Below are 12072 nucleotides of genomic sequence, written 5' to 3' on the forward strand. Positions count from 1 at the left end.
GACCGAGGAATTGAACTTCTTCCAACCAAAATGCACACTTTGAAAACTTAGCGTACAATTCTTCCTTCCTCAATACTTCTAACACCTTTCTCAAATATTCACCGTGTTCTTGGTCATTCTTTGAGTAAATAAGTATGTCATCAATGAAAACAATGACAAACTTGTCAAGGTATGGTCCGCACACTCGGTTCATAAGGTCCATGAACACAGCTGGTGCATTAGTCAATCCAAACGGCATAACCATAAACTCGTAATGACCATAACGCGTCCTAAAAGCAGTCTTTTGAATATCATCTTCTTTCACCCGCATTTGATGATACCCGGAACCTAAGTCAATCTTTGAATAAACAGACGAGCCTTGTAGTTGATCAAATAAGTCGTCGATTCTTGATAGTGGGTAGCGGTTCTTGATGGTAAGTTTGTTCAACTCTCGGTAGTCGATACACAACCTGAATTTACCATCTTTCTTCTTGACAAACAAAACAGGAGCTCCCCACGGTGATGTGCTTGGTCGAATGAAACCACGTTCTAAAAGTTCTTGTAATTGGCTTTGCAGTTCTTTCATCTCGCTGGGTGCGAGTCTGTAAGGAGCATGAGCTATTGGTGCAGATCCTGGTACAAGATCTATTTGAAATTCAACGGATCGATGTGGGGGTAATCCCGGTAATTCTTTTGGAAATACATCGGGAAATTCTTTTGCGACGGGAACATCATTGATGCTCTGTTCTTCAGTTTGTACTTTCTCGGCGTGTGCTAGAACAGCATAGCAACCTTTTCTTATTAGTTTTTGTGCCTTCAAATTACTAATAAGATGTAGCTTCGTGTTGCCCTTTTCTCCGTACACCATTAAGGGTTTTCCTTTTTCTCATATAATGCGAATAGCATTTTTGTAACAAATGATCTCTGCTTTCACTTCTTTCAACCTGTCCATACCGATTATCACATCAAAACTCCCTAACTCTACTGGTATCAAGTCAATCTTAAATGTTTTGCTAACCAGTTTAATTTCTCGATTCCGACATATACTATCCAAAGGCGTCAATGGGCAACTTAATTTAGCACAAAAATCTCTACTCATATAGCTTCTATCCGCACCCGAATCAAATAAAACGTAAGCAGATTTATTGTCAATAAGAAACGTACCCGTAACAAGCTCCGGGTCTTCCTGTGCCTCTGCCACATTAATATTGAAAACTCTTCCGCGGACTTGTCCATTCGTGTTCTCCTGGTTTGGGCAATTTCTAATAATGTGGCCCGGTTTTCCACATTTATAACAAACTACATTGGCATAACTTGCTCCGACACTACTTGCTCCGCCATTACTCGTTCCGACACCATTCGTTCCTTTCGTTCTGTTAACCCCTGGTCCGTAGACCTCACACTTCGCCGCGCTATAACTATTTCTTTTACACTTGTTTCAAAATTTGGTGCAGAACCCCGAGTGATACTTTTCACACCTTTGGCATAGCTGCTTCTGATTGTTGTTGTTGTTCCGGTTATTATTGTTGTTGGGATGATTGTTGTAGTTGTAGTTGTTGTTGTTGTTGTTGTTGTTGTTGTTGTTGTTGTTGTTGTTGTTGTTGTTGTTGTTGTTGTTGTTGTTTTTGTTGTTGTTGTTGGGCCGTTTGTTGTAGTTGCGATTGATGTTGCGATTGTTGGGATAGTTGTTGCAATTATTGTTATAATTGCTGTTGTTGTTGTTGTATTGGTGATTCTTATCACCGTTTTCCTCCCACTTTCTTTTGACTTGCTTCACATTGGCCTCTTCAGCAGTCTGTTCTTTAATTCTTTCTTCAATCTGGTTCACTAGTTTGTGAGCCATTCTACATGCCTGTTGTATGGAGGCGGGCTCGTGTGAACTTATATCTTCTTGGATTCTTTCCGGTAATCCTTTCACAAACGCGTCGATCTTCTCTTCCTCATCTTCGAACGCTCCCGGACACAATAAGCACAATTATGTGAATCGTCTTTCGTACGTGGTAATATCAAATCCTTGGGTTCGTAACCCTCTAAGTTCTGTCTTGAGCTTATTGACCTCGGTTCTGGGACGGTACTTCTCGTTCATCAAGTGCTTGAATGCTGACCACGGTAGTGCGTAAGCATCATCTTGTCCCACTTGCTCTAGATAGGTATTCCACCATGTTAACGCAGAACCTGTGAAGGTATGCATAGCGTACTTCACTTTGTCCTCTTCAGTACACTTACTTATGGTAAACACCGATTCGACCTTCTCGGTCCACCGTTTCAATCCGATCGGTCCTTCGGTTCCATCAAATTCCAAAGGTTTGCAGGCAGTGAATTCTTTGTAGGTGCATCCTACACGATTTCCTGTACTGCTAGATCCAAGGTTATTGTTGGTATATAGCGTAGCCTGTACTGCGGCTATGTTTGAAGTAAGAAAGGCACGAAATTCCTCTTCACTCATATTCAAGGTGTGTCGAGTAGTCGGTGCCATTTCCTTCAAAATAATCAAATGAAACGAGTTAATCATATAGAATATCAAGAGTAGTCAATAGTATTTCGTAGCGTAATATGAACTTATTTATAAAAGCTCTTTCTTCATATTAGCATTTTATACTCTTTAATTCGGGTAGTACCTACCCGTTAAGTTCATACTTAGTAGCTAACATACCATTTCAACTACTACAATTCTATATGAAAAACTAATCACAACAAAAAAAGAATATTATATTCAAACCTTTATACAATAACTTGCAAACTTACAATACCGCTATTTTACATATAGCATGAAATATAGCACATAAAACTTTGATACAAAGTAGTTGCGAAGATAATTCTAGTTAATAAATAAGGCGTTCAGCAAAGGCAATAAAGACACGTAATTCATACGTCCAGAAACAAGTCATGCATTCTGGTTTTACTAATACCACTTCCCATCCTTGGTCTTGCGGAACGTAACCGTTGTGACCGATAGTATGACAACGTGTTGTAACGTAATTAAAAGGGCGAAGGTTACGTAATGACCAACAGTCTCGTAATAACCTAAAAACCTCATTTCTTACCCCAATTACCGACTCCGTCACTTGTGGGAACGTTTTGTTTAATAGTTGTAGCCTGATGTTCTTTTTCTCACTTTGGTGAGAAGCGAACATTACTAACCCATAAGCATAACATGCTTCTTTATGTTGCATGTTAGCTGCTTTTTCTAAATCATGAAGTCCTATATTCGGATACATTGAGTCAAAATAATTTCTTAACCCGTTGCGTAAAATAGCATTTGGGTTCCCCACAATATATGCGTCAAAGTAAACACATCGTAACTTATGGGTTTCCCAATGTGATATCCCCCATCTTTCAAACGAAAGCCTTTTATAAACCAAGGCATTCTTAGAATGTTCTTCGAATGTCTTACAAACTGATTTTGCCATAAATAGTTGTGCCGAGGAATTCTGACCGACTCTAGACAAGATTTCATCAATCATGTCTCCGGGTAAGTCTTCTAAAATATTGGGTTGTCTATCCATTTTGTGTTTTTATACTGTAAAATAGACAAGAGTTAGATTCATAAAAGATACTTATTAATACAAGCAATTTTTACATATATCGTAAAGCATAAGCACACTATATTACATATATTACACCGCACAAATACAACTATCTTATTCCGACTCACTCGTTTCTTCTTTTTCGAACTTGGTTCTTTTTGCTAAGTTTTTAGGGATATATGATGTTCCCCTAATACGAGCCGTCGTTTTCTACATTGGTCTAGAAAAACCTGGTGGTTTAGAGGTTCCCGGGTTATTGTTACAACTTAAGAAATACGGGTGTTGACGATACATATAAAGTTCATCGGGGTTAGAATCAGATTTCTCTATTTTTATGCCCTTTCCCTTATTGTTCTCTTTTGCCTTTTTAAATTCAGTTGAGGTAATTTCTATAACATCATCGGAATCCTCGTCGGGATCCGATTCATCGGAGAATTGGTAATCCTCCCAATATTTTGCTTCCTTGGCGGAAACACCGTTGACCATAATTAACTTTGGTCGGTTGGTTGAGGATTTTCTTCTACTTAACCGTTTTATTATTTCCCCCACTGGTTCTTCTTCCGGTTCCGATTCTTCTTCCGGTTCCAATTCTTCTTTCGGTTCCGACTCTTCTTTCGGTTCCTCTTCGGGAACTTGTGAATCAGTCCACGAATCATTCCAATTTACATTTGACTCTTTATTATTATTAGGTGAGTCAATGGGACTAGTTCTAAAGGTAGACATCTATCACAAATATCAAACACGTTAAGAGATTAATATATCACATAATATTCACATGTTAAAAATATATATTTTCCAACAAAATTTGTTAAGCAATCTTTTTCAAGTAAACACGGTCAAAGTCCAGACTCACTAATGCATCCTAACATACTCGATAAGACACACTAATGCAAAATTCTGGTTCTCTAAGACCAACGATCAGATACCAACTGAAATGTCCCGTTCTTATTGATTAAAAACGTTCCATATTAATTGATTTCGTTGCGAGGTTTTGACCTCTATATGAGACATTTTTCAAAGACTGCATTCATTTTTAAAACAAACCATAACCTTTTTTTCATAAATAAAGGTTTAAAAAGCTTTACGTAGATTATCAAATAATGATAATCTAAAATATCCTGTTTACACATGACCATTACATAATGGTTTACAATACAAATATGTTAAATCGAAATCAGTTTCTTGAATGCAGTTTTTACACAATATCATACAAACATGGAATCCAAATCTTGTCCTTATTTTAGTATGCAACAGCGGAAGCTCTTAGTATTCACCTGAGAATAAACATGCTTTAAACGTCAACAAAAATGTTGGTGAGTTATAGGTTTAACCTATATATATCAAATCGTAACAATAGACCACAAGATTTCATATTTCAATACACATCCCATACATAGAGATAAAAATCATTCATATGGTGAACACCTGGTAACCGACATTAACAAGATGCATATATAAGAATATCCCCATCATTCCGGGACACCCTACGGATATGATATAAATTTCAAAGTACTAAAGCATCCGGTACTTTGGATAGGGTTTGTTAGGCCCAATAGATCTATCTTTAGGATTCGCGTCAATTAGGGTATCTGTTCCCTAATTCTTAGATTACCAGACTTAATAAAAAGGGGCATATTCGATTTCGATAATTCAACCATAGAATGCAGTTTCACGTACTTGTGTCTATTTTGTAAATCATTTATAAAACTTGCATGTATTCTCATCCCAAAAATATTAGATTTTAAAAGTGAGACTATAACTCACTTTCACAGATTTTTACTTCGTCGGGAAGTAAGACTTGGTCACTGGTTGATTCACAAACCTATAACAATATATACATATATATCAAAGTATGTTCAAAATATATTTACAAAACTTTTAATACATTTTGATGTTTTAAGTTTATTAAGTCAGCTGTCCTCGTTAGTAACCTACAACTAGTTGTCCACAGTTAGATGTACAGAAATAAATCGATAAATATTATCTTGAATCAATCCACGACCCAGTGTATACATATCTCAGTATTTATCACAAATCAAACTATATATATATTTTGGAATCAACCTCAACCCTGTATAGCTAACTCCAACATTCACATATAGAGTGTCTATGGTTGTTCCGCAATATATATATATATATATATATATATATATATATATATATATATATATATATATATATATATATATATATATATATATATATATATATAGATGGGTCGACTTGATAGGTCGAAACATTGTATACGTGTCTATGGTATCTCAAGATTACATAATATACAATATAAGTTGATTAGGTTATGGTTGGAATAGATTTATTACTAACTTTCACGTAGGTAAAATGAGTAGTTTTTATCAATCTTGTTTTACTCACCATTTCTTCGTTTCTAATCCGTTTTTAGTGATTCCAGTGGCCACGGTTTGGTATTGAACTTAACTTTATGAATCTAAACATAAAAAGTATAAGTTTATTGTCGGAAATACAAGTTACAAGTCATTTTTGAAAGAGGTAGTCATTTCAGTCGAAAGAACGACATCTTGATGACCATTTTGAAAAACATACTTTCACTTATGATTTTATAATAGCCACATAATCTTGGCCCAACTGGAAAACTGAAACTCATCGGCCCACAACTCACTTAGTCAACCCAACAGCACAAGCTTTTATAGCCCACAAAAAAAAAAAAAAAAACGTAAGCCTAGTAACAAGTTTTAATATCAAATTGTGGTGGTGGGGCTCGTTAAACACAGGAACACCAAACGTAGTTTTCCTCTTTACAGCTCATTCTAACCAATTATTCATTTATCATCATTGTCCCTAATCATTGTCTTCATTTATTCTAATGTTCGTAACAGGAAGTAAAAGAAGAGAAAAATAAAAGGAAAGCAGCCGCCTTAACAGAAAAGGTATAATAGCTGTAGTGTTGAATAACAGCGATCGATTTAAAGTAATATAGCAGCGGTTAAAAGTGGTTTTGAGGGTCTTGCAGTCGACTAAGAACAAAATTTGTAAATACCAACAATTACAATAACGATTGTAGCAACAATCCTTATAGTTTGAACTGTATATCACCACAATCATCATCATAAAATCATACTCCTAGTTGTCATCTAACTAATCACGTTTTATCTTCTTCGTTGATACAACATGATCATCACTAAATAATCATGTTCATAATCATCATGTAATCGTTATTTAACAGTAAACGAAAAGGAAATAAATAACGAAATATCAGCTGAAGCAGTTTAATCATTATTATTATCACTTAGACAGGAATAATACCCGGTGGTTCTCGAATGTACAGAAACAGAAACAAGTGAGTTGTAGCAGCGGTTCTGCAAGGGTACTTGGTGGTTGTTGTTCAGGGTGGATGGTGAGGTCGGGTTTCAATGGTGAGGTTTTAATGGGTCTTGAACAGAAGCAAAAAGAAATAAGCCGATGTGTGAATGGTGGTGGTTTAATCATTGAACAAAGAAAAACGAGTAGGTTCTTATTCATGGTGATGGGTTTGTTTCATCGATAGCATAAACAAATGAGCTGCTTGAATGTTCTATTGTTCATAACCGGAAAACAAGATTGTCAAGATTCATGACTTGTTTTTGATTTTATAGAACAAAAAGGTTGCTTTGGATGTCGCTTAATGAAGATGAAACAGAAAGTGCAGTTGCAACTATAGTAGCAATAACAAACTACAAAATGGTATTAGGTTTCTTTTGACATCCGAACTGTTGTAACAGAAAATTGATATTGTGTTACGGTGGCTGTTGCACGAAGATAGTGGCGGTAGTGGTGATCGTAGGTGGTGATGAAATGGGTTTTGTTGAGAATGGGTTTATGAATGATCAAATATTATTCGTAGGTTTTGAATGATGTTTTAAATGGGTGATGATTGTTTCATGATCCTAAATGGAAATTAGAATATACAAGGATGTGGTGTAGGTGGTGGATGAATGTTTACATGGTGGTTGGGTGGTGGTAAGGTGATGGCGGTGTGGTGATACACGGTGGCTAGTTTGGGTGATCATAGTGTCGAGCATGAGATATAAATATATGTGTGTCAAGTATATGTATATACACATATATAATAGATTAGAGTTGATGAATGAATTCAAAGAAAATAGAAATAGATATATGGGCTCGGTTGAAGTAATGCATGAGTATATGTCAAATATATCTAATTTTGAGAAATAAGGGATGATGGACTCTTAAAACAAAAACAGTAAACGAATTGTATCATAATTCAATCAAACATAAATTTAAAAGGAAAAAGTATTCCAAATAGTTAAGCCATCGGTGATTTGTTTGATTATGCCGACAGTTTTCACGGACTATGTATCGTGCGAAACCAGTGGCGGAAAAAAGTGTTCAGAAAAATCCAATATTTTTAAATTAACTATATTTATTTATTTTGGTCATTATGGTATAAAATTCGATCATTAATTTATTAAATAAAATTTATATCAACTGTCTCTCTCATTTATGGGTGAAATATAAAAAGTGTTAAAACTTAACAAATAGTTCTAAAATACATTTTTAATAGGCCTAAAATTTATAGAACTCATTTTCGTATCACCGTTTATTTTAAAATTACATAAGTTTGAATTTAACTTGCTTAATATCAATCGAATGATCAAACGAGTATTACAATTATTTAATATTTATTTTTAATATACTTTATTTATATATAGAGATATATTTTAAATAATAATTATAATATCCTATTTTTATTTTATTAATTTTTAATAACAACAATATATAATACTTCAAATCATATTTCGAATTATAATTTATATATACATACACACATATCTATTTACAATTAATTGTTCGTGAATCGTCGAGGATAGTCAAAGGTTATCTGAATCCATATAAACAAATTCAAAAATTTTGAGACTCAACATTATAGACATTGCTTATCGTGTCGAAATCATATTGAGATTAAGTTTAAATTTGGTCGGAAATTCCCGAGTCGTCACAGTACCTACCCGTTAAAGAAATTTCGTCCCGAAATTTGAGTGAAGTGGTCATGGTTAACAATAAAAATGTTTTCATGACGAGTATGAGTTGATAAATAGAGTTTTATAATCATTGAGTAATATAGAATAAACAATTAGATTTCTCGGAGAGTATGAGTGAAGTTAACATAAAAGAGTGAAATAAGTAAAGTAAAGTCTCGTCATATCTGTTGACGTAGACAGGGTTGAATTCCTGAATTCAAGGGATTCAAAAGAAAATCTTGGAAATCTATAAGATCCGATTCTTCGAGATTTAAGGAAATTAGGATCTCTTTAATTAAATACGATGATCTGTCCCGATTACTACGTCTGATATTTCCATTATAAATTTACCTTTTCCGTTTCATTAGTTTTTACCACTTCTATACTCAATTCCCAAATTCAAAAGATTGTGAACATGCTTAATCCAGTTTTGATCCTTGTCCTTATCCTGACTATCGCAACAATCATTCTCCTTTTCCAACTTCCACCAGAGGAATCTGTTTTCTTCTATCTTGTCCTTGGGATTATAGTGTTTTTAATTCTCCCGTGTCTTTATGTTGCGATAAACATTGACATACATGGTTTCTAATTTATGTGTTATTATCGGACTTTATATTCTTCCTCATGTTTCGGAGTCCCATCTTCTGTTTTCTATAATCATTGTCATTCACAGTTAATTCTCTCTCTTATTTGCTGCGATTTATACCCCCTTTCTATTTCGAAGCTTCATGCTTTTGTTTTCTTTTCGTAAATAATGGTCCAGAATTTGTAGGTATGGAGTTTTGAATTATCATAATGTACAAGGTAGAAAGGAAAGGTAATAGCACGATTTGATTTGTCAAATTACCAGAATATCCAAAAAAGACCGAATCATCAAGAAAATATTTTTTTGATATTTTTGAGGTTAAATAGAAAACAAGAGTCGTGTAACATGGCACATGATGACATTATGATCTGTGAATCATCAGGTTCCATTAGAAACTCAGCATGACTTACTGTAATATAATCACGTTGATCATGTAGTGACCCGAAATTTTCCATGTTTATATATATTAAATGAAATTGTTATTTACATGATTAAGTGTTTCCAACATGTTAAGCAATCAAACTTGTTAAGACTTGATTATTTGAAATGAGTTTCATATAGACAATTGACCACCCAAGTTGACCGGAGATTTACGAACATTAAAACTTGTAAAAACTTTATGATGACATATATATGATTATATATATAGTTAACATGATATTATGATAAGTAAGTATCTCATTGGGTATTTTAACAATGAGTCATATACATAAAAATGAGACTATTGAATTTAAGAAACTCGAAAACGATATATATAACGATTATCGTTATATCAACGTCTTACTAAGTACATATGAATCATATTAAGATATTGATACACTTGGTTAATTATGTTAAATGATAAGTAAATATATCATTAAGTGTATTAACAATGAACTACATATGTAAAAATAAGACTACTAACTTAATGATTTCGAAACGAGACATATATGTAACGATTATCGTTGTAACGACATTTAACTGTATATATATCATACTAAGATATATTATATATCATAATATCATGATAATGTAACAATTTAACATCTCTTTAGATATAATAAACATTGGGTTAACAACATTTAACATGATCGTTAACTTAAATGTTTCAAATCAACATTTATATGTAACGACTAACGATGACTTAACGACTCAGTTAAAATGTATATACATGTAGTGTTTTAATATGTATTCATATACTTTTGAAAGACTTCAAGACACTTATCAAAATACTTCTACTTAACAAAAATGCTTACAATTACATCCTCGTTCAGTTTCATCAACAATTCTACTCGTATGCACCCGTATTCGTACTCGTACAATACACAGCTTTTAGATGTATGAACTATTGGTATATACACTCCAATGATCAGCTCTTAGCAGCCCATGTGAGTCACCTAACACATGTGGGAACCATAATTTGGCAACTAGCATGAAATATCTCATAAAATTACAAAAATATTAGTAATCATTCATGACTTATTTACATGAAAACAAAATTACATATCCTTTATATCTAATCCATATGCCAACGACCAAAAACACCTACAAACACTTTCATTCTTCAATTTTCTTCATCTAATTAATCTCTCTCAAGTTCCATCTTCAAGTTCTAAGTGTTCTTCAAAAATTCTACAAGTTCTAGTTTCATAAAATCAAGAATACTTCCAAGTTCACTAGCTCACTTCCAATCTTGTAAAGTGATCATCCAACCTCAAGAAATCCTTGTTGTTTATAGTAAGATATCATTCTAAATCAAGGTAATACTCATATACAAACTTTGATTCATTTCCTATAACTATAACTATCTTAATTCGAGTGATAATCTTACTTGAACTTATTTTCGTGTCATGATTCTACTTCAAGAACTTTCAAGCCATCCAAGATCCTGTGAAGCTAGATCATTTCTTGTCACTTCCAGTAGGTTTGCCTACTAAACTTTAGGTAGTAATGATGTTCATAACATCATTCAATTCATACATATAAAACTATCTTATTCGAAGATTTGAACATGTAATCACTAGAACATAGTTTAGTTAATTCTAAAGTTGTTCGCAAACACAAGTTAATCCTTCTAACTTGACTTTTAAAATTAACTAAACACATGTTCTATATCTATATGATATGCTAACTTAATGATTTAAAACCAAAAAACATGAAAAACACCGTAAAATCGGATATACGCCGTCGTAGTAACACCGCGGGCTGTTTTGGGTTAGTTAATTAAAAACTATGATAAACTTTGATTTAAAAGTGATTCTTCTTGGAAAATGATTTTTATTATGAACATGAAACTATATCCAAAAATCATGGTTAAACTCAAAGTGGAAGTATGTTTTCCAAAATGGTCATCTAGACGTCGTTCTTTCGACTGAAATGACTACCTTTACAAAATTGACTTGTAACTTATTTTTATGACTATAAACCTATACTTTTTATGTTTAAATTCATAAAATAGAGTTCAATAGGAAACCATAGAAATTTGATTCACTCAAATCGGATTTAAAACGAAGAAGTTATGGGTAAAACAAGATTGGATATTTTTTGATTGTTGTAGCTACGAGAAATATTGTAACAATTCTATACAAATCATATCCTAGCTAACTTATATTGTATTATACATGTATTCTAATGTAATCTTGGGATACCATAGATACGTATGCAAATGTTTTGACATATCATATCGACCCATGTATATATATTATTTGGAACAACCATAGACACTCTATATGCACTAATGTTGGAGTTAGCTATACAGGGTTGAGGTTGATTCCAAAAATATATATACTTTGAGTTGTGATCTAGCCTGAGATGTGTATACACTGGGTCGTGGATTGATTCAAGATAATATATATCGATTTATTTCTGTACATCTAACTGTGGACAACTAGTTGTAGGTTACTAACGAGGATAGCTGACTTAATAAATTTAAAATAGTAAAACGTATTAAAAATGTTATTAATATATTCTGAACATACTTTGATATATATGTACATATTTGTTA

Source organism: Rutidosis leptorrhynchoides, chromosome 10 (genome assembly GCF_046630445.1).
Source record: "Rutidosis leptorrhynchoides isolate AG116_Rl617_1_P2 chromosome 10, CSIRO_AGI_Rlap_v1, whole genome shotgun sequence".
NCBI lineage: Eukaryota > Viridiplantae > Streptophyta > Magnoliopsida > Asterales > Asteraceae > Rutidosis > Rutidosis leptorrhynchoides.